The 24,991-nt window shown below is 40.0% G+C and overlaps 1 long non-coding RNA gene across 1 annotated transcript; it reads left to right on the top strand.

Annotated features, from left to right (window-relative positions):
* Positions 1-569: 569 nt before the first annotated feature.
* Positions 570-24,519, top strand: LOC116691985 (uncharacterized). Its single transcript, XR_004332607.1, has 3 exons — positions 570-585; positions 15,435-15,536; positions 24,486-24,519. It is a non-coding gene; the product is annotated as an uncharacterized LOC116691985 (long non-coding RNA).
* The last annotated feature ends 472 nt before the right edge of the window (positions 24,520-24,991 follow it).

Consider the following 24,991-nt stretch of genomic DNA (forward strand, 5'->3'; position numbering starts at 1 on the left):
ACAGTGGAAATGCCACTGCGTCTCCCACTGCGTTTGTCACCGGCTCACTGTGTGCATTTCTTTTCACAGTGTAGAGTGGGCATGTTAGTGGAAGAACACCTAGACTAATAATGCATTTGTTGATTTCTCCTTGATTGGTAACAAGATAGCTTCCGCTCAATTAGAGACAAGGTGGAAATTAATATTGGACCAAATTGCTACAAGGCGTGGTCTGCACCAATGAGTAATCAATCATGTTAAATAATTGTGATTTCATTAATGACCAAAATAATTTTTACTTTTTTTTTTCCTTATTCCTAATTGAGTAGCCCTACTACGAGCCCATCCACTACCCTAATCTCCATAAAGTACTATCCGCCTCCTCTAATAAACTCTGACAAGAGATGGCTTTGGATATAAAAGGTGAGGTGCAGATTTATCCAATACGAAGTGGACATAATTGCCAGGGGTACTGGGCTGGGAATAAGTTACAGTCACATTGATGGATAAGGGGTTGTAGACGCCAATGTATAACCCAGTCTTACTTTGTGTCTCTGTTCTTGACCCTCAAAACCTTGGCCATTAGGCAGTGCCTTGGACACCATGGTGAATTTAAAAAATAATTTTAAAAAGCCAGATAAAAGAAGATGAGCAAACCCTTGACCTTTTCTTCATGTACCAGAGGCATACTTTTTCTAAAGTCTAGGTTTTATTTAGCTTTACACTATAGGTAATAGCCCCACATACAGTATATGTCAGAGCCCGATCGATATATAGGCGGGCTGATATTATTGGTGGGGCGATAATAGGCATTTCCCAATATATCTGTATCGTTATTTTTAATGGCAGATTTAAAAGAAAATATTTTCAATATTCATTTAAAAAGAAAAATCATTTGTTTGATTCCGATAAATGAATATTTAAAAAATAAAAACGGACTGTCAACTATGTTATAAGCGTTGGCGTTGCATAGTTTGTCCACCAGAGGGCGCTCTACAACATCCCTGTTGGCAACACAGATTTTTTTTTGTGAATGTGAATTGTGAAGTTTCATATCTTAAGTTTGTACATTTTTCTACATTTTATTAACCAGAACTTTGATATATTTTGATGTTCATCTGTTCTGTTGTGATAATAATACAAATTATTCTAATATTTTAGTGAGAACTCCAATAACTATAAATAACTAATGATAGGGAAATTGGTATATGTTTTGTAACGCGTTTTTAGATTATTTTTTTTTTAAATATATATTGGCCGATTTATCGGCATATCGGATTTTTTGATAATCAAATATTTGTATCTGTCTTAAAAATCCTTTATCGGTTGGGCTCTTTTATGCGTATGCAGTTACTTCAAAGTTTGTGCAGATTAAACATTTTTTATACCTCTTTCACTGCTGTACCTCAACATTTACTCCTAGAGAAGACATAACCAAAGCGTAGGTGTTAAAATAAACTTCATTTTCTCTACCCTTATGCACCCCCGTGGATCGGTGCAACACCATCAAGCCATTCCTATGGAAATTTAGGACTTTTAAGGCAACAGAATGGTGGGAAGAGAAGCACAATCCCCACGAGCAGCCGTCTTCCTCATTCTGCCGAGCGATCCCGGCAGTCTTGCGTTTGATCGATGCAAGACCACCTGCCACGCCGTGAGGTGTGCTTAGGCGCTGGAACATGTTGCCAGCCAGATGTAATTTGCTTAATGTTGTGTATATATTGCCACTCTAATGATATATCAGGTTGCAGGTTTCCTCTATTGCAGCAGAGGAGTGCGGAGAGCATGCCAGGAGAGTAAAGTGAAATGGTGAAAAGTGAAATGTCCGGTTGGAAAAATACGAGCAAGGACGTTGAATGCAATAAATCAACACTGGAAGCTAAAACTGTAGTCGCGGGGCTCATTGCACAAAAATAAAAGCAGCGTGCGTGAGGACACACACTGTTTCACCGCCACATTGACCCCGCAGCTGGGACCCCAGTGAAACCAGTCCAGATGAGGAATGACACACAGCCTACTGGTGACACCAGCTGCCGTATGGTGGCGCACAAACAACACCGCCACTGAATGACACTCAACATGTCATTCTGAAAAGATGTACCAATGTTTCCAATTCTGTCCTCAACCTTTCTTGAAGCAACATGACATCATGACTTCGCGTAAAAATACACGCCAACTTTCTTAAGCCGAGTGGCGTGTTATCTGTACGCATATTGAGATATCCGCGTGTATCTCTACGCTGTATACAGCGAACATAAACCTACACGCCACTTGCCGTGTTATCGGAAGAAGAAAGCGACAGTTAACTTTAGGGAAAGAAGAACCGGTTGAGGTTTAGAAAAACAAGAACGGGGTTGGCTTTAGTGAAAAAAAAAAAAATGGTTGAGTTTAGGAATCGTGACGTGCGGGACACAATCCCCGGTCTTCTGTCCTGTGTTTTACCCGTCCACCACCCCGACCAACCTCCCTACCCAGGTTTTTTGCCTTTTCATATTACTCACTATGGCAATTGCAAGGTAATGTCAGTCAAAGGAGACCAAATGGTGTTGATAAACACGCTAAAAAGCGAGTGTGCGTCTTGATAACATACCAATAATGGCATACGAATTTGCGTGTCGGACATACTCCATCATGAGATCAGTCTGCTTGAAAAAACAAAGCATTGTGGCTGGATGGATTTTCTATACATGGTAATGTATCTCCTCTTCTTCACTGGCTTTTTTTTGTATTTACTTTTAATTTGTATTGATCTTTTGCCTGCACCTCAATTTTGCTGATGTCAGAAAGGTGAGGGAGCATTACAATATACAATACTTTTCCTCTCCTCTCTTATCGTGGAGGAAATGAAAAGCAAATGGCACCTTTGTCCAGGACGTGAGATCGTCCAGGCGGAAGGGCTTTGAAGCGCGGGGTGAAATTGAAAAGGTTGCAGGTTCACATCCCTGGACAATGACAGCCCCCTCTGCCTCCACTCTTGCAGCTCACAGGAGATTAGAAGAACGAGAGAGATAAGGAGTGGCATTGGCTAAATGTTTTTTTCTTTTTCTGAGCCGGACAGATCGAAAAAGCTGAAGTGCTCCAGGTAGCCAGAAGACAGACAAATAGAGACAGACTGGCAGAGCGAGGACACAAAGTAAATCATTCAGAACTGACCTTGACTTGATTGTTGTGCGTAAACTGGTCTGCCGGTTGAAAGATAAAATGAAAAGCACACAAGATCAATAATAAAAGTGAATCAAAGAGCAGATTTTACAAAATCATATGTCATATACGTTATATGGTCAGAGAAGAAGCACAAGTGAAGATGTCTAAGGTAGTAACGCCGTCCTTATTCCATTCCAAATAATCAAGTTCTAACTGTACTTGTAAATATTATGCATATGGTACACTACAAACAATTAGGGCTGTACAAATAATAGAATTTTGATTGCAATTAGCGATATCGGCTCCAATATATTCAAGAAAAACAATTATTTCGCAACATTACGTTTAAGTTAACTATTAAAAAACTATTTTGTCTTGTGTGACAGATTTATGACAGATTTGTTTCCATTTAATTTATTTTCGTTTTTTTGTATTTTGTTTCCCACCCATTTTCAAAAGAATGTAAAAGTGCACTACAACAGTTGATCTTTTTGTGTTTATTATTTAATACCAATTAAACATTTGAATCTATTTTTTCATTATTATTTTAAAGGTCCCATGACATGATGCTCTTTGGATGTTTTTATATAGGCCCTAGTGGTCCCCTAATACTGTATCTGAAGTCTCTTTTATATAGACCTTAGTGGTCCCCTAATACTGTATCTGAAGTCTCTTTTATATAGACCTTAGTGGTCCCCTAATACTGTATCTGAAGTCTCTTTTATATAGACCTTAGTGGTCCCCTAATACTGTATCTGAAGTCTCTTTCCCAAAATTCAGCCTTGGTGCAGAATTACAGCCACTGGAGCCAGTCCCACAATGAGCTTTCCTTAGTATGTGCCATTTCTGAGTCTGTAGCTCATTGGGGGGGGGGCAAGGTGTAGGCTGGGGGTGTGGCCTTGCTCGTTTGAAAGCCATGATGTTTCTCTCTCATGGGTGGGCCAAATTCCCTGGGCGGGCAAAGCTGAGAAAGGGGAGGTAATCTTGCTCCTCATGACCTCATAAGGGGCAAGAATCCAGATAGACTCATCTGAGCTTTCCTTTTCTCAAAGGCAGAGCAGGATACCCAAGGCTCGGTTTACACATATCTCCATTTCAAGCCACGGGGGGCCCATAAGCAGGCTGGGGGAACGCATATTAATGTTAAAAGAAAAACAAAGTGAAATGTTCATGCCATGGTACCTTTAAGGTCAATTCAAAAAGTATTAAGGGAAATTTCACAGTGTTGATTTGTTCAACTGTTTTTTTAAGTTGAACAAATGCAACACCTTTCCAAAAGGCAATTAGTAATTGGGATAAAAATTGTGACTTCAATATTGACCAAAAATTATGATTTTCTCCCTGGAGCTTAACACTCACACTCACACTCACTCTTCGAGCAGTGCAACTTTTTTGTGCCTTTCATGACCCACATAAAATATGATAATGTATGCAGTCAGCCTGCAAAATAGGTGAGGCTTTAGGGAAATGATGAAGGAGCACAGTGCAGCGAAGGCCACCACGCACACTGCTGCTTAGCAGACATCCTGCTGCTGCCCTGAGATACGCACTGTCCTCCTCACTCACTCAGCGGGCCACTCAGCCCCCAAATTAAAAACTAAATGAGCCAATATCGTTGTTGCATCTGTAACGCGGTGTATATTCACAGTATGTCCTCAAGATTTAGCTTCAAATGTTTGTCTCTCCTCCACCAAATGGCTAAGCCTTGAGAAAGAAATATTGTTCAATTAATGTCGACTGGCAAGACTTTCAGAAAACAATTTTATATGTTCGTTTATTCTGAAATATTTTCTTTGAGTCATTCAAATTGAAGGTGCTTACTGCACATATACTGAGAATTCCATCTTTCCAAGGCTACAGGCTTATGCCACACGATGAGCCCATTTCCCGCCAGACACAGCTTCAACACAGTCCTCATCATTCTACCATCCAGACGTGCAGTACACTTCATACTATAGCTGGGCGAAAAATGTCCCCACACATTTCATCTCTCAAGCAACCAGTCAATTTCACTGAGGGTTTAGAGAGAGAGAGAGAGAGAGAGAGAGAGAGAGAGAGAGAGAGAGAGAGAGAGAGAAGAGAGAGAGAAAGAAAGAAAGAAAGAAAGAAAGAAAGAAAGAAAGAAAGAAAGAGAGAGAGAGAGAGAGAGAGAGAGAGAGAGGATCTGCATACAGGGAAAGGAGCTGCACTAAACATACAGTACCTGCACTTTTATTTGCCTTAAAAGAGAATTATTCAAATTTAGCTTTTGGCGAGAGTGTGGTCTGCCCATTGGTCTGTCAGGACTTTGTTCTCTTTATTACCAGCGTCTCCTGTGGGTTCAGACCCACCTGATGTTTGAATTAGACGGTTTAAATGACAGGGCCGCCTCGCAGAGACGCCCACAGGCCCTGCTCTCCCAGGGTTTCAAAGGCCCAGCGACCCGGTTGCTGTCGGCTGTCAGGGAGGAGATGGGAACGTGTGGCGGCGAGATAACCTGTACAGGACAGAGCCCAGAGTTGTGTGCCTCTTTGACAGGCTTATTAACGGGAAAGCGCCAAGGAAAAAGCCCCTATCGGCACAGGGATCAGGGGAGAAGAAACCTTCCCTTATCACCAGGACACCAGGGATTAAAGCCTGGCCTGCTCTGATAAATTAATTATTCTCTCTTATCTGTCATGTTTAAAGACTGTCAGACAAACCCACCTAGAGCCACAGCGCTAGACAACCTATGCTACGATGACAGAGAAAGGAACACCAGGCAATCAGACTAGGCTATGTGTGCACATATAGTTCTCTCTGGATGCTCTTTGTCCAGTCTGCTAGCTAAAACCAAACAGAGAAACAACATTCTGTTTTGTACGAAAAGGGAAAAGTTAGGAGAAATTTAAATTGCAAGGAGACACAACACAATTCTCTTATTCCTCATAATATTCTGTGCAAGCTGATAGCATAGGTCTAATCAAAACTGGCCAGTGTGCTGCCCCCAATATATAATAATAATAAATAAACAAAGGTGCTCCATAACTTGATGCAGAAAAGACAAAAATTATTGTGGAGATCTTACCCCCCCCCCCCAGTGTTGAAGCCAAAGTAACGCCCTTGCCTGGCAGTAATAAAAAGTCGTTTTGTTTCTTTTGTGCAGTTGTTATTGACTTATTTATTTTATCGTTGGAAATGAATTTGGACATACTGAGGAGCATGCCATGGAGAGCACTGGGAGAACATAAAGAACTGCAGACAGACCCCATTAGGGTCTGTTTTAGTCTTATTATTGATTGTACTGATATAGATTTGTATGGGTTGGTTGTAGTTTTATTCGCGATGGTACTTGCTGCTCAGATTTTATTAGGTTGTTTTTTATAGATGTCTGTGTTATCATGATTGCATTAGACTGCATTAGCACTTTATGATGGAATAACTGGCACCCTAATTATGGATTATGGGACCTAATTACTTTAAATGATGTGATTTATGTATTCCATTTGCTTATTTCCAGTGCTCCACTTAAATGTGGATTTCCTTTAGTTGTCTTTTATTGTGCTGTGTCTGATTGGCTTACAGTACATGTATGCGTTGCTGCAACACAAATTACCAGAAGATATCAGTAAAAGTTGAAGTTGAACTTCTACTCACCTAACAGAGCTTCTCCATATGCTGTCTGGAAGTAATGTAGTGTAAAAGTAAAAATGACATTCTGCAACCCAGAGAACACCATGTCTACCCATTGTAACACCTCTGGGACAGTGTGGAGCTCATGCTAGAGGACAGTTGATATTTGCTGGTCTACAATCAAAAACGGAGAGATCAGGGACACTTCAAACTAAATGCATTTCAACAGAAATCATCTGTCCTCTAAACACAGTTTACCTTAAAACAAGGATGTCCTAAATGCAGAGACGTGAGCTGCCTATGTCATACGCTGCCCTTTAATGCTCTTGAGGGAGCTGCTTGAAGTCTGTCAGCGGCGCTCACCTCCAGCCTGACCGGGGCAGAGAGGCAGCGGCGTACCTGGAGGGTGATTGACAGACTGGGCCAGCCACGGGCTTCACTAGCACCTCTGCAATAATAGCAAAATGTGAATGCTGGGAATATTAATGGCCTTCATATTTTATTAATACTGAATCTGTGGGATATCAGCGTGGTGCTTTATGAAAAGAAAACATCAATCCTGTAGAGGTAATGACCGCCGGAGTAATTTCGGGGGTAAGGGAGGGAGACAGGGAGGAGGAGGAGGATGAGGAGGAGGAGGGGTAATGTGAACCCCTCTAGTTATGTACTGAGGGAGATGGAGAAAACTAATATTTGGCCCATCCGCTGTTGGGTATATAGTCCATTTAATGACTGTGCTCCAGGGAAGAAACGCTGCATACAGGCTTTTGCTTGAGGTGTCTCATCCAGCTAAACAGGACAATTTTTGTTTGACACCCCACCCCTCTCTATTTTTACATATCCTGTGTGTCTGCACATGATTGAGAGACTGTACGCATGGGCGTGTACTGTATGTAAAATTCTGCTTGTGTGTGCAGGTCTGCCTTTCTGTGTGTGTGTGTGTGTGTATGTGTGTGCGTGATTGAAGTGTGGGGGCTTTATTGTTCACAAAGCTTGTCACATATTTTAAAGCGTCAAATTGACACGACAGCGCACCGACGGCATTAACAGTGACACGTGGTTCCATAAAAGCATGCATATGGAACAGTAGGAAAATGCTTTCAAGGTCAAGAAAAAAAGAAAGAAAGAAAAAAAACGGGATGCAGCGTGTCGGAGACATATGCCGAGGCATTTTCAGACCAGCTGGCTGAAAGATCCCATAAGTCAAAGCGTAGGTTTGATGATGTACAAAGGACTTGTCATTACTTGTTTGCGTCTCAATGGAACATCACTTAAAAGCTGATCACTGGTGTGATGGTCGGGCCCCGTGGAATTAAGCTGTTGCTTGATTCAAGGAAAACAATGGAACGTCTGGTAATCATGGCCAAAACTCTAAAACCTCTACTGTGGTGTTTTAAACCGGCAGACGCCTATAGCGTTAGTGTGAGTAGGTGGTTGTCTGTGTGTTATTGTTAGAGGACGGGCCAATCGATGGGATTGTGTGATATGGACAGATGGACGTAACAATAACAACGACCGCCACCTACCACTACCATTCACTCTCATTTTCTCATATTCAGGATTTCAAGACTTGATTTTACATATGGTGTGCAGGCCTTTCTAATTACTTGATAGATGTTAAGTATTCTCCGGGGCAGTACATTGTTCTCAAATGGCTGCAAATAGACAGTTTAATAGTTGCTGGCTACAGCCTCAGTTGCCATTTCAAGAAGGCCATTATGTCTAATCATAAAAACATCTGGAACATTTCAGAGTCCGTCTCTCTGTCGCAGCCATTAGGTCCAATGTCTCAGCTTTCCTCCTCTGTGTTTATTTGGATGGCCTGAGGCTGAATAGCAAACCAAATACTTGAGACTAATAAAAAATGATGAATTATTTCTTGGTGATTCGATGAAAGTTTCAGCTCTTTTTCTCTGCGATAATAAATCATATTCTGAAATGATGCCCCTAGCCCATTCACAGTCCACACGAGTCAGCCACTGTCCCTCACCAATAAAATTCCATCCTCTTTCATCTGAATAAAAGCACCCCCCCTCGTCATTGGTATTCTCCTTGCATCTAAAATACCACGACCTCCGTATGTGAAACATTTAAATTACATCCAACAACAACAACAAAAAAGCTTTGCAGTCCATTAGTGGCTCTGACCCATACCAGCTTTCAGATGACGTTTAAGTTGCGTGGTTATATTTTACACGCTAAATGACATGGACACCTCAGGGTAGCAGCAGCACAGACCCAGCACCGGGGCCTGGAAGTAACGCTGCAATGATTATGGCGTGCCTTCAAAAGGTCACTGTGATAAAGGGATTTAAGCCCTTGTCATCTAACTGGAGACTGTCACAGTGGTGTGTGCAAAGGTGCTATCTGCCCTGTAGCGCTGTCATCCCGCCACTCTCAAAGAAAGTTTCAGGTACATTAGCAAGCTCAAAGGAAGCTAACATACAGAACAGTAGCTGCATGCTCTAAACATTTTAGTGAGATAAAGGAGGAAGGGCGAAGCATAGGGGAATTGAGGAATGGTTGACATTTTATTAAAAATAATGTGAACATAATTTGGAAAGTATCTAAATCTCTCAAAAATTACCTTAACATTTGTTTAACATGTTACAGTTTGAAAAAAATATGAGTGACTTCATTATCTTTTTTAGTAAACTGAAACTATTTTGGCAGGTTAAAAAACGAATATAAGATTAAAATGAACAGAACTCATTTCAGTTGTAATTTTTTTGGGCTTTAAAGTTGCTCTAAGCAATGTCACGCGTTTTAGGCTAGAACCCACTGTGAAATAACTGCGGTCTCTGTAGACAGCCCAGGGTCTACAAACGGCAACAAAAAATAAATGTGCCAACCTGCACCATAAAGCATACACAAACACTAGTTATGTTTCCATACACACGTTTTTATCCAAATTAAGTGATATCGAATAACAAGTGCCTTATGGAAACAGTAAAATGCGATGGAATAAAATACGTTTGGTCTCATCGGATTTTATCTTGACCGATATACGGCTTATGCAATAAACGCTGATGGAAACGTCATTTTACGAATAAATATTGAATTGCGATTGAATTTTACGTCATTTTAAGGTTGCCACCCGACACAAAACTAAGTTTTAGTTCATTTCCCCCCAGTATTTCCGCTCTGTCTGCACACATGGCGGGTGTCAACGAAGACAGATGGAAGTGGACGGACGAGGAGACGAGACACTTTGGAAATGGAAATGTCAAAAATAAAACTGTAGGAGCGGTCAGTAAAACAACGCGCATTCGTTCGTAGTGTCACAATAATCCGTTTCTTTATTCTATAACTGCAACAGAAACATAAATAAAATTGTCTTAAACAATGAAATAAACGCTTGTCTCACAAAATGCGGTTGAAAACTAATTTTCCTTCCGCTCTCTAGTCACACGCACACACCTGGCTCAGGTGAGGTCTAAATATAGAGTTAACACCCCCTGACGTCATCATCATCATCACCGTTAACATCACCTCAACATATTCAATATTAATTGTAATCAGCATTGTCCAAATACACGTATCAGTATAATTATTAATTATAATTATTTTTTTTCAGTACAATTTTTTTTTTATTGGACATTCGAAAACTATGATAAACAGTGTTGGGCAGTGACGCGTTACTTAGTGTAAGAAGTTACAATTTCCAAAACAGAAATTGTATCACAGTTACTAATCCAAGTAACACTGCTTTACTGTGTTTACCCGAATGGGATTTGTTTTTTAACCCAAGTAGGCTTTCTTATTTAATGAGGTTGACGTTTACGATTGTCGTAATTTAGCGCGCAGGCCAGCCAGGGCCCGTCAGCTACAAAAAATACTTTCAACAGCTGGAAGTATTGTCTTTATATGAAGGCTTTGATTAAAGTGGGACCATAGACGACATCCAACATGTCGCTGTGAGCAGAGCCGATCCCCTCTCCTCTCTCGCCTTGTGCACACAGGCAGAGCGAGTTACTATGGTGATGGGATTCTGCGTCGCCGCTTCCTTTTTTATAATGTAAGCCTGTGTGAAACTTGACCAAACAACTTAATAGGTCTATGTAAATTGGGGGGGATAAATAATATAGTATTATAACAAGTAACATAACTTATTAATTTTCATACTAAGTAATATTTATAATAAGTAAAGAGTAAAATATTAAACTTCCTGAGTAATTTGCCCAACACCGATTGTGACCTTGCTCAGGACACAATCCCCAATCCCCATCCTCGCAGTAATATCTCCTGTCAACGCAGGTTCCAGCTTCTGAAAGCAGCACCTTCCCCCTGCCACTAGCACTGAGACCAGAGGACCCATAGAAGCAGAGTTATTATGGTCTGGATTGAAATGGATTATTGTAAATATTGGTCTCAATTTATGAATTTATCTTTCCTCTATACGATCTACAAACAATGTATTAGTAGAGCTTTACCTTTAAACAAGTCTCCTCGTTCAACGATGCTATCTTATGCTATCATATAACTGCTGTAACTATTATTCTATTCTAGGGTTTCAAGTAGGGCTTGGCAATATATTGATATTATATCCATCTATGAGGCTAGAAATCAAATTCAACTTTGGATATTGTAATATATGTCTATATAGTGTTTTCCTGGTTTTAAAGGCTGCATTACAGTTAAGTGAACTTACCAGACTTTTCTAGCAGTAATTCTATTACTTGCCTTTACCCACTTATACATTATATCCACATCACTGATGATTATTCATCAAAAATCTCAGTGTATTAACAATTACAATATGCTGAAATATCAATAATGTATTTGGTCAAAAATATGCTGATATTGGGGCGCCTGGTTAGCTCACCTGGCGCCCATATAGAGAGGTTTGCTCCGTGACGCAGCGTCGGACTCGAACACGCGGCTCTTTGCTGCATGTTATTCCCCCTCTCTCCCCTTTCATGTCTAAGCTGTCCTATAGAAATAAAAGCCTAAACTGCACAAAAAATAATCTTCAAAATATATACTGTATATATTTTCGCTCAGCTTTAGTTTTAGGTAATCAATTAACAATCAAACAATTTACAGAAACAATTTAAAGCTTTGGTGTCTGACTTTTGATATTAATTAACGTCCGTTACATTCAGGCCGTTGCCAAATGAGTTGCTACGAAGCTAATGAAGACTATCAGCTCCACACAACTCTCTCTGGATTTCTCAGTATAATTATGTTCAGAAGACTGTGGCGTCCGGTGACTTTCTCGCGCAGAAACTCGAGTGAAGACAATTACCTCCATTGTGTTTTTCAGTCCTCCTTGGTTGCTAGCAACTGCGTGGGGGGGGTGGGGGTGTATGCGTGATCACGGATGGCTTGTATCGGGCAGTGTACTTAGTATTCCTCATGGGGAAGGGGGGGGGGGGGGGGAGACAGGAACTACGCACTAAAGCTTTAACAAAATGTTTTAATAATATATTTTTTTTTTTTTTTAATCAGCCCTCAAATTTAATCCTGTATACCTTCGATTGAACACACCTTGGAGTTAGGGCAGACCCTGGGGGGAGAGCCTGGAAATAGTTCAAATGGGCTAAACTGCATGCTGAATAATTTAAGATTCTATTAACATCCAAATTTGACATTGATTTGACACAGTCAGGCCTCTGGTAAGTGACAAGAAACAGCGAGGTAGTGGAGGAAAAGCTGTGCCGAGGTAATTGTCCAGATGGCTTTCCATGTCAATTTTTATTTTTTCTCCGACTTTGTGGTGTACCTGTTAAGAGACATTTCCTTCATGTGGATATTGATGCACAAGTTCTCAAAGTCTGATTTCATGTCTCTGCAACCCTCATGAGCTCACCAGAAATAACCTTTAGAAGGCCAACGGAAGAGTGAAAGTAAACCAAACGGAGTGTGTGATTGTGTGATTGTGTGAGTGTGAGTGTGTGTGTGTGTGTGTGTGTGTGTGTGTGTGTGTGTGTGTGTGTGTGTGTGTGTGTGTGTGATCACAAATCAATAGCTTGGGGTCATCTTCTCCAGACAATCGTAACTCTGCAGATAAAGCAGCACAGGCCAGGCAACCTCATCGCCTTTTAAAGATCTGTTTACACAGAGACAAAGACTGGGACGGGAGACCTTTTAATAGGACAGACCTGCCACTTGCATTGAGGTCATTTACTTTAGAACTTGCATTTACTGGACAGATGCCTTGTTAGTTCAGGACTGCTTTGGGTTGTTTTGGTACTTCGATGTGAACCAGCTCTGTTATGTCTGGATATTATAATGTAAGGAATGTAGCATCGTCTCACTACCTCTTTAGATCCTGTATTCAAGTCGTGATTAAAACAGATTCCAAAAGATGCAGTCATTAGCATTCAGACAGTCGCTCTGGCATTTTACCTTGTAGAATATAAAATAGATTGGAGTGGCTATACCCAAACCCAGGTTTGGTAAATATACAAACTGTTCCTACAGACAACTTATATTAAAATCACACATTAATTCAGCTCAACTCAATCATATTAACAAAGACCACCTGGGTACAAGAAAGGATGCAATACTCCCCTTACTATTCAGTTTCTTACAAAGCAGTCTTTTCCTATAGAATAACACAGCAGAAGAAGCTGGTTGGCTTCACGTTCCTAATACCTGGTGCCATTCTCCCCCTGTTGTTTGGCTTTAAGCCAGAAGGCCAGTTGGATAATTGTATCTGTGGAGTAAGCCTGCAGTGCTATTACTGGCGAGAGGAGGTTTCATCAGAAGCAGATGAAATTACTTTTGTTTTCTGGGTTATGAACAATGAACAATGTTTGTCAAATAGGACCGACAGTATTGACTTGGGAGATTACTTTTTTTCTTTTTTTTCGGAAAAGCATAAAAAAAGAGGCTTCAAAACTGCATCCCCAAATATAATTTAAAAAACATTTGCAGAAGACCAGGAGCAGTGGTGTAGTTTATGTGATATTGATTAACAATTCATATGTTGTCTTTCCATCTTTGTTACTAGAGCACATTTACCGTGTCTCGGAGTGGCCGCTTTCAGCTCATCATTATAGGCTCAGTGAGCCTGCAAATAGTAGAGCCTTGTCTGCGTGGGGTTTCAAACTAACCACACGTAAACCACTTTAACGATATTGCTATCCAGAGACAGCCGTCTCCCGTACATGTAAAGCCACCTACGCATGACCTGCATGACCCTCTCCTTTGGCGTATACCTGCTCTGCACTTTGCCTCTGTGCTCTGCGCCCTACAGTACCTCGCGGTTTGACCTCTGATCATGTGTAAGCGGCTTAACAGCGGCAGTGAAACCACATTTTACACTATAATGGTTAAACCTTGCAATTAATCCACGGTTCACATGCACGCCGAACTGAACACCAGTACTGTATATTCAACATCGCTGACTTTATTGATGAACAGAAAACGTATTTTCAAATCGAAAACATCATAATGTTTTGTATTCATAACACGATTGTAGTAAATTAGCTCCAAGTATCACTGTACACCAACAGTAATAGCAGTTACCGAATGTGAGTCGCTCTATAGCTGATTGGAGTGAATTCTCCAAAAGGTCTGTCTGGATTCAGCGGGACACTTGTTGTGCAATGACAATAAATGTACCTGGAACCCTGCAGTTTAAAGTATAAACAATTACAAAAAATGGTTTGAAGCAGAAATCCTTTTCTATCTGATAAAAAAAAAAAAATCTATTCAAATAAAATCACTCCTGACATGTCTCCTAGTTCCTTTAATAAAATAAAAAGCTATTTATCCTTCATCGCTAAAATTTAAAGACTACAATATCACTTCAAAAAGTACTGAACATCCCACCTACATGTTGAACTTAAGAAAAAGTTAGCGTTGAGACCTATGTATTCTCCAGTTAGGAATCAGCCTTGAGAAGGCTAAGTATTTGCTGGCTAATCAGAAATCACAGATCCTTTTATCTTAACAACTAAGAGCAAGACTTGGGTAACTTCAGATGCGTAATTTGTCTTCATAATATAATTTAATGAAACAATTACAGCGCCTGAGTCAAATAGGTACTATTCTAATGCTCTTGGGCTAGGGCAAATAGGCAACAAAATCAGAATATCACGATTTCTATTTGTATTCATTAACCAAATGACCTCGATATACGTATTCAGGTGCATATTCTAGGGTTGTGACAATTCAACGAATTTCTTCACACTAATTTTGATAACTTACAGTAATGTTACATAATGTCTAAGTGGAAAAGGCAATAATATATGCACTGAACGTTGTGTAAGTTCAGAAATTCCGATCACTTTAATCTGTCAATGCAGCCTTTAACCAGGTAAAGCTAGTTCATAATAATATTAAGATTCCAAATCCTAGATGTATTAGTCTCTATTGATATAAAAATATATGTGCCTAACCCTACTTTGTTCATCCTGTACAACTGTTATGTACTTAATGTTTGCTAATGTATGGTGCATGTGTGTGTGTATGATGCTGTTTCCAGCGCTACTCTTTTCCCAAGACAAATTTCCCTCGGGACAGTAAAGTTTCTAATGTTTGAACTCTGCTCTACAGCAGAGCTTGGCAATATATTGATATTGTATTGATATTGTGATATGAGACTAGATATTGTCCTAGAATTTGGATATTGTAACATCGTGATATGACATAATGGTGTCTTTTCCTGGTTCTATAGGCTGCATTACAGTAAGGTGATGTAATTTTCTGGACTTACCAGACTCCTCTAGCTGCTTTTTTTTTTGCCTTTTCCCCACTTAGTAATGTAGACAAAATGTCTGATGATTATTTATCTAAAACCAAAGTGTGAAGAGATTTTGTTAAAGCACCATTTGTCAACCCCAGAATATCGCTGCAATATCAATATCGAGGTTTCAATATCTCATTTTCTCCCCATCGCCCAGCCCTACTCTACAGGCACATCAACACCAGCATTATGGTTTGAATATGGCAATGAAGGAACCACAATCCCCAAAAAGTTTATAATTCCAGCAGAAGATGCCAACCAAAGCACCTTTTTTGATGATGATACTTTAAAATAATGATATAATTTTAAAAGATGTAGTGAATAATTCTGATTTTCTTTAAAACGCTTGGGTGAATTTCCTAAACGTGAAATAAATGGCGGCTGTGAAAGTACCATAAATATCCTCCATCTCAATCTCACACTCCTACCTTAAAAGCGTTGGCAAAAAGGTTCAAAATTAAAGTCAAACTTTGAAAAGTGTTAGCAGAGCAAATTGTGAGTAATACTGGGGAGAGATTGGAAAACAAAGGCTCGGCCAGTGCTGCAGACTGTTGCCTCTTGTTGGGAGCGGGCAGCTTTAGGTTTACATGGTCTTAGAGATGTTCCAAAGTAGTAAGTTAAAAACCCAACACTGGGTCTGGTCAATTTACAGGCAAATATTAAATTGGATCATCTAAAAAAGTGTTTTATTATCTTCTGCCCACACATTAAACATAATTTGTAAGGGTCAAGTAAAAGATTAGCTGCCACATTGCATTGTCACGTCTACGCTGGTTTCAAATATTCAACTTTTCGGATATTTGTTATTTAGACATATATATTATATTTATATTTGATTTTCAATTTCGGGATTTGAATACTTTGTGGGGTTTTCATATTCATAATGCAATAACAGAGTCCTCAACAAATGAAAAAAAGCAATTATATAAAATAATCTGTGAAAAAAATGCGGGCTGGAATTCACTGCTATGTTTTGTTGGGATTAAGCAGCTAATCTCTGCTAGCCGTTGGCTATATCGTATGCAGCGCTATCCCGTCTCTTCATCTCTGCCGAGAACGGAGACATGTTGAGTTATCTGGTGAGGTCACTGGCCAATCAGAAACCTTGCATATTCAATATTGATTAGTACCAAAGCTTTGAGGCACAAAAAAATGGTATCTGGGGACAGCCCTAATCTACTTAATCTACTTAAAAGTCATTTGAAAAGGACCATTGCCTGCAGTTATTCAGTGACAATGGAGAAAAGAGGATGGTAATGAAATGCCATCCAGTCCTATGTTTCAAACTCCACTTTTGTACTTTTCCAAACTTGTAATGGCTAACAGAGTAATCGCCAAGGAAAATAGTCGTTAGCTGCAGCCCCAGTCACAGCCATGGTGCTCCAGCCCAGCTGATGCTGACATGTTCCTGTAATTATGTTTGATTCTGCAGTAATATCTTGTCAGTGTGGTGTGGACAGCCAGCAGCAGATCACCTTTCTCTCAGAGGACCTGAGTGGCCAGGCAAAGCTCATTACAGGGATTCCCATGCGCTGAAGAAAGAGCGAGCAGAAATACCTTTATCCTGCTAAGGTGGGTCCCTGTTGGGACTCGGCAGCTGTCATTCACCATCAACTCCAGCTGTGTTAATTCCAAATAAACCTCTGCTTGCAGCAGACTGCAGTGTCTCCTGAGGACATGGACTGTGACAACCATCAGTCAGGCCTTAAAAAGGGGGCATATTAAAGATAGGGTTAATCCACCATAGCCAGAGGATGTCCCAAAATCCCTGTTGTCATAGATAATGTGGGCCCCTGCAGCACATGGGCTAGTATTTAACCACATTGCAAACACTGGGGCTGTAACTAACGATTATTGTCATTGTCAATTAATCTTTTGATCACGGTTTTGATTAAATTGATCAGTTGTTTGGTCGAAAAATGTCGATCAGTGTTTTATCTGAAGCCAAAGATGAAGTCCTCAAATGTCTTGTTTGGGCCAAAACTCAAAGATATTTAGTTTACTGTCACAGAAGAGAGAAGAAACTAGAAAATATTCACATTTATGAAGCTGGAGTGAGAGATGTTTGACTTTCTTTTCTTAAAAAAATTACTCAAACAGATTAACATATTATCAAAATAGTTAATTGGTTGACAGCTAATCAATTCATTAAATAATCTTTGTAGCTCTAGTGAAAACAGACTTTAGACATCCCAATAGTCCGGCCTGTTGAGGCAACCCAATCCGTATACTGTGTACTAGAAAGATCCGGTGTGTTGAATCTACAGTAAATGCAGGTTGAGGAACAGCTCAGCTCGCCTATCCAGGAGATGTGATTGTGTTATTGCCACCGCAATGGTAAAAGATAAATCAACGAGTTCACAGAATAGCACCTAACTTTCCCGTTTATCTCAAAATCTTTCACACAGGTTAGAACACACATTACAATGAGAGAGAGAGAGAGAGGTGTGAAGTGGACGGGTTCATGCAATGACCTTTGTTGCACTGGAGTGATAAAATGCCATGGCATCTGTGTTTTTAATCCATCAAACAACCACGACGTGACCACTGTGGCGCATCATAATGTGCCCCAAAATGAAGATGACATCATACAAGGGATTGCAGAGCGAGCTGCATATATCCATCAGAAAGGAGACAAGAGAGTAGCTCTTCTTTTTTTTGGCATCAAACTATAATATAGCCGACATATGTTAACAAGGAAATGTGGGCAGCAATGTGAAACTCTACTATGAATACATTATGAGGTGACGACCAAATAAAAATCACACTGTCACTTTTATGAGGTTACTATGTGTATATGCAGTCATCCAGCAGATGAAAGCCGTTTTATGCATCCATGTCCAGAAACTACCCTGTCTGCAGGTTTCCACTCAGGGCTAAAAATAGTTAGATATATTCTCTCAATATAACATATTGAGAGAGGTGAATGCTGTTATGTGCGGAGGGAGCATGCGGTAGCAAATAAAACTGCAAATTTCAGTGCACCATGGCGCTTCTGAATTAGATTAGTCAATTCACTTATTGCAATCATTTAGTCAGAGCAAGCAACCTGGAGCACAATAAAAATAAAAGATGGATGGCCTGATGTAGTTCTACATAGTAAAAAAAATAAACAAAATACCACAGGCATCATTTAGCTTTTCTCTCTAAAAAGGTTCCATGGTATTGTTGCTTTTAAATGATGCATTATGGTGATGTATCAGTGTTTTCTTCAAAGATTTACTATAATGATGAGTGAGGCTGTTTCTTAGTAAATGAAAATGTTTCCAAGCGCGCAGTAATGCCACTGTAGCTGATATCGTGGGGCAAATCAACAGCAACACTAAGATCGGTAGTTATAAAGTTGACAGAGAAAACACTCGACTCAACTCAACTTTTAGCTTATGAAATAATCAATGGAGCTGCGCTGTTGGCTGCTGTCCTCGCGCGTAAATGCGCACAGTATAATACAGCCTAGTATTTATAGTGTGTAGAGAATATTGTTGTCATTAAAAATGTATTTCTTTCACCTACCCACTACCATCTAACCATTATAACATTGAATATGTAGCCTAGAGTCGTAAGCTTAACGCATTCTGCTTTGGGCGGCTGTGGATCAGTGGTAGAGCGGTTGCCTGCCAATCGGAAGGTTGGTGGTTCAATCCCTGGCTCTGCAGTCCCATGTCGAAGTGTCCTTGGGCAAGACACTGAACCCCGAGTTGTGTGAATGTGTGTGAGTGTGTATCTGATGAGCAGGTGGCACCTTGTATGGCAGCCTCGGCCACAGTGTATGAATGTGTGTGAATGGTGAATGTATCCTGTACGATGTAAAAGCGCTTTGAGTAGTCGTTAAGACTAGAAAAGTGCTATATAAAATACAGCACATTTACATTGCTTATCCTGCATACATTTAAAAAAATATTTTCATACAATCATCCTAATCAGGATTCATGTGGATAAAGATTTGTAAGCAGGAGCCTACTGTCCCTGTTTTATAATAACTAAACGACATGCACTGAGTGCCTCACGTGAAACAACATAATCACAAATTAAGAAGGGGGGGGGGAATGGTGATGAAGTTGTTTTTCACCGGGTTGCCCACGTATATTAAGCCTGCATGAAACAACATTGTGAGAACGCACAGGGAGAAGTATCCATATGCCCTGTCAGAGCCACGTCAATAACATCTGCCGTTGCATAACAGTCGAGCGTCGTGGCATTCAGATTCTCCTCCCACCGCGGTAGCGTTTACCTAATTCTTTTTGAATTCTTCTTCACATCTTTACTTGACCTCATGACGTTTACCATGGGGGTTAAGGAAAAGTGGTTAGGAAAAGGACTTGGGTCATTTATTGCCTTTTCGACCACAGCCCAGGCCTCACCGACCGGGAGTTGTCTATTAGACAGGTGACAGGGTGTCTGTAATCACCACCTCAGCAAAGTTCAGACACACACACCACAACACACACACACACACACACACACACACACACACACACCACACACACACACACACACACACACACACACACACACACACACACACACTTTTATAATCAGTGTGGCTGGCCACACTTCCCTCATCATTACCCCTGGAGACAGGAGATAGAAAAATCCCACCAATACCATATCTCCTTGCTGTGGCGGATGGCTAATGGCAGAAGTATGGTGAGATTTTTTTTTAATCTATTTTTTCATTCTACACAAGGTTGGGTACCCGCATAGCACTCCATCACTGTTAGTTACCCGCACCGCCCCAAAAACCTGCCCTGAGGAGGAATAATTTTGCATACGAGGTAGTGGAAGTGATCACTGAATGAATCATTGTGAAGCAAATGCCATTTGTCACTGTACCGATACTGGACAACTGCGTGTGATGGATGAAACACAGGGTCAAATCTGTAAGTAAAAAAAAAAATAAAAAAAAAATAAAATGGAGAGAAGGATGTAAGGGCAAGGATGGATGGAGGGGATGAGGAGGGATGGAAGTCTGTGTTAATGATATGGTCATATGTACACAGTGGAGCTGCAGATGTGATTAAGGCGATGATATGATGGGTGGTGTCAGTGCCGAGCTTAATGACTAATGCAATGAGATGGAATTGGAGGAGACACTGGTGTCAGGCTGAAGTGGAATAATGCCTGGAGCCTGTGCAGCAGCAGACACATGGAACTGCCACAATGAGCAGCCTCATAAGCACAAATCGTTACGGTAGCTGGAGACATGCATAATTAGCCTCACTGCAGAACAATACAAAATTGAAATTCAGTGCTTTTGACATTCTGTCAGGCAAATGATAAATAACCAGAAAAAAATAATAATGATGATTATTTCACATATTTGTCATGAATCAGTACCCATTGCTCTAAATGGATTCTCACTGGGGGAAAGATAAAAAAATAAAAATGGAAAAAAGAGAGACATGTTTCAACACTGGGACAATGTCTCAGTGGTGGAATGATGAGGACCCGACCATTATATACAAAAGTATTAATAACGCTGCAAATTTGAGCATCCTCGGCGGGGAAAACGAGTAGCCTTAATCTAAAAAAACAAAACGTGACACCACTGAGATACAGCTCCAGAATAAAGTGTGTATACATATCTCCATGTCTCCTTGAGCCTTTTAACCATTGTGTTGTCCTCCCGGGTCAAAAACAGACAAAAATTGGACATTTTTGTCCCTTTTTCAGACCCGTTTTTCACGAACACCACCTTACTACTACTACTACTACTACTACTACTAGTTTTACACTACTGTTTGGAATTCACAGTCAACAACCCTAATTTATGTAATTTCTGCTCAGAAATTATGAATTATATTAACTAATAGTTAAAATTAGAGGAACGTACATATGAGTTTAGTCAGGAATGAAAGTGATGAATTGTATTTGCAAAGAGCGTTGTAAGTAATCCAATCCATTTTTTGTGGTAAATTTGTTAAAAAGAAACCCATAAACACATTTACATTTTTTAAAGGGGTCAAATTTGACCCAAAGTTAAAATTAATTGTATCTGTTCTAGATGTACTTTAAAGAGATGTTCTTTCAATTTTTGAATGCTCAAGTGGTATTTGAGACCTTGACTACTCCGGTTGTAACTCAATTCATATCAACGGTACATGCAAATCACTTTATTCTTGTGGATAGAACCATCTAGAAGGGCTTTAGAACTAAAGTTGCCATTCAAAAGAAACTTATTTATTAGTTTCTGCCAGCCATCCACTCCCGTTCATGGATGTTCTATGAGACACGTAAGACCTGCTTTCATTCCGTTCACATCTCCGCTTTGCTGTTTAGTGTTTAACCGAGGATCTGTGGACTGCATGCAAGGGAATGAACCAGAAATATATTTGAATATATTTAAAAGTTGCTAAAAGGGTCAGAAAAGTTGCTAAATCTCGAGAGAAAGTTGCCACGTAGGCAGCAACAGAAACAGCACAGAAACTTATAAATAAAAATGGCTTTAAAATTAAATTATAGAATGTGTAAACTTTAGTGTGTTCTATACCTACTCTATCTGTAAAGTGTTGTGAGATAACTTGTCAATTGATACTACATATAAAAAATTGAAAAGAAACTTGTGTTAAGGCGTGGATATACACTTCCTAAAAATGTGTTCAACCTAAATGAAAAGATGCCTGCACTGGTGGAGCGGTCTATGTGTTTGTCCTTGTCTTATGTTTCCATTTTGTTATTTTATATGAGTTTTATCATCAAATGATAGTGTATGGTAAGTTTATGTCTTACAATTGTGTGTTTACTGTTTGAGGTTGTAATGTGTATTTATTATTTGCAATGCCACACTTTCAATTGAGTTGTAAGGACCTCAGGAAGAACAGCAACGCAATGCAGGAGCTAATGAGGATCCTGGAAGAAATCCACACGATTCACATCCCAGTCAAAAACGGAGGATAGAAAAAAAAAAAGCTCCATCAGAAAAAAAAGCTCCATCAGGATGACCACAGACATTCCACGCAGCTTGGCCTTTCCGGAAAGGAAACTGCTTGCCATTGCAAAGCTCAAAAAAGATCTCTGCATATATATATATATAAATAAAAAAAAGAGGATGGGGAGGCTCACAGGAAAGCATGGATTGTTTATGGTTGCAATATAGATTTTATACAGCTCCCAGGAAAAGGGAATTACGTCTTAAATTAGAAAGATGTCTCTGTGAGTTGTCAGCAGCAGGAGTTATGCGGTCCTGGCGGCTAGTGTGGCTGTGGGGGACACTGGGGAGCTGAAGGCTCCAGAATGGGGCTCAGCAGAGCCGGCTGACCTACAGTAAGCCGAGTCAGCGCAAAATAACAAAGTTACTCAAACCCCCTGATGTAACAATGGCCCAGATGAGGCCAATGTGTGAAGTACGACAAAGCAGGGGTGGGAAGAACACACACACACACACACACACACACACACACACACACACACACACACACCACACACACACACACACACACACACACACGTTTACTAAGCCAAGCGCAAATCCATCTGTCTTTTCAAAGCTCTGCTGCTTCCATTTCAGCAGCTGCAACAATTCAGACAATAACAGATAATTGAAAAGCAAGCAGATACATCGTACAAATTTGTGTTGTTTATCAAACAATAATGAAGGCGATAATAGTAAAGACATCATTAGGATGGCTCTTGAGTAAATTATTGGCGGCGCTTTGTGTTTTTAAAGCAGACTGGATGGGACAAAAACATGAGCCTACTTTTTCAAGGCTTTAACCCTTTGAACTCTGCAATAGAAATGGTCCGCCAGTGCCTTGGCGGACATTGGGGATTGCTTTTGATGTCATTTTGAGTATTTTCAAATGCGTCATATCCATACAATTAGTAGAACCTAAGCTAAAAGGTTATGTAAGTCATTAGACCATAATAATTAAAGTGTTGAAATTGTGTGACAAATGTTTTTGTTTTTGTTTTCATCCGATTTTCCAGAATAAAAAACACCAAACATGTTGATCCAAAATTTAAAAATTGTAAATGTAGAAACAAGAACAAAATATGCCTTAACTCTCTAGGAGTTATTTGTACATGCTTTGGTTTTTGAGATAATAGAGGTATTATCTCAAAAGAGATAAATATCAGAGGTAAATAGCCACTCTGGAAAAGTGCTGGTAGGAAAGTTTCTTTACTGCTGCTGTACGGGACTGTTTTCTCTATGCTTAGCCTTATCTCACAGCATTGGTGTCAGGGTCCTGATCTTAAGACAGGAGAACATTTATCACAGAGGCGGCCCATTTATAAAATGGCAATCCTAACTGGCCTGCTTCCAGCTAGGACAACCAAACACTTGCTTTACTGAACACTGTGGGTACCAGGATCTAAGCTAAAAAAGGCAGAAGGAGTGTCAAAAGGTGAAACACATCCTTGCATATCCTCTGGATCCTTGCTTAAATGTACCCAGTGTACCGTGGAACAAGAGGAAAGGTTCACGTAGAATATTGGTCAATAACAATCCAATTACCTCCACCGCACAGTACACAGTAACGTCCCTTTGCTGAGGTCTTCATCCACAACGCGCTGCGTCAAACTCTGATCAAGTAAGTCATTCAGATGCACACAGAGTGTGACATTTACACTTACTGAGACAGTAGAAAATGAATTATTAATTCAAAGCATGTTACATTATTAAAGATAGAGAATGTGATCTGAGATTATAGCGATAAGTGTTGAGTCTGCAAATCATATCAAATCATATTTTCTTCCCCTGCTTGAGGGCAGCTCTTAGAATGGCAAGTGAAGTGGAAAAGGGTGAAGACTAAAAGACATATTGCATGGCTTCTTGTAGAGCTGGGCAATATATCAACATTATATCGACATCGTGATATAACAATTGATATGAAATTCGATTTTGGGTAATATGACATTAGTGGTGTCTTTTACTGGTTTTAAAGGCTGAATTACAGCAAAGTGATGTCATTTTCTGAACTTACCAGACTGTTGTAACTATTCTGTTATTTGCCTTTACCCACTTAGTCATTATATCCACGTTACTGGTGATTATCAAAAATCTCATTGAGTAAATATTTTGTGAAAGCACTCATAGTCAACACTACAATATTGCTGCAGTATCGACATCTAGGTAGTTGGTCAAATATATTGTGATATTGGATTTTGTCCATATCGCCCAGCCCTAGATTCTTGTAATTCTGCTGTGGTTTTGGACATATGCTATGAGGAAAAAAGATTTACACAAAGAAGAGTAGCCAGGCCAGCAGTAATTATATCCACACACTCTTCACATAAATTTATTCTGAACTTATTTTAAGTCTGTGTCATCCAAGAAACCGGAGAGTGTAATTTGTGTGATGAGAGACAAAAAGTATCTCTGCATATGATAAAATATGTACACGTCTGACTTGCCTAAGACCTCCAGACGCATCAGACAGGACGACCCTGCGTCGTCTTTCTATTAAGGTTAATAATTCACAGGGAAATTAGGAGGCGTGTCGTTTAGGGGAGGTGGATGCAGGACCAATGTAATGATGAGAGACCCTCCCTTCCCCATCTCCCCTCTGTGCCCTACCCCTTCATGCCCTTGGTTTCAAGGCACAGCGATCAACAACGTGACAGTGACATTAACAAGCC

This window comes from Etheostoma spectabile, chromosome 7 (assembly GCF_008692095.1).
Source record: "Etheostoma spectabile isolate EspeVRDwgs_2016 chromosome 7, UIUC_Espe_1.0, whole genome shotgun sequence".
In the NCBI taxonomy this organism is placed as follows: Eukaryota; Metazoa; Chordata; class Actinopteri; order Perciformes; family Percidae; genus Etheostoma; species Etheostoma spectabile.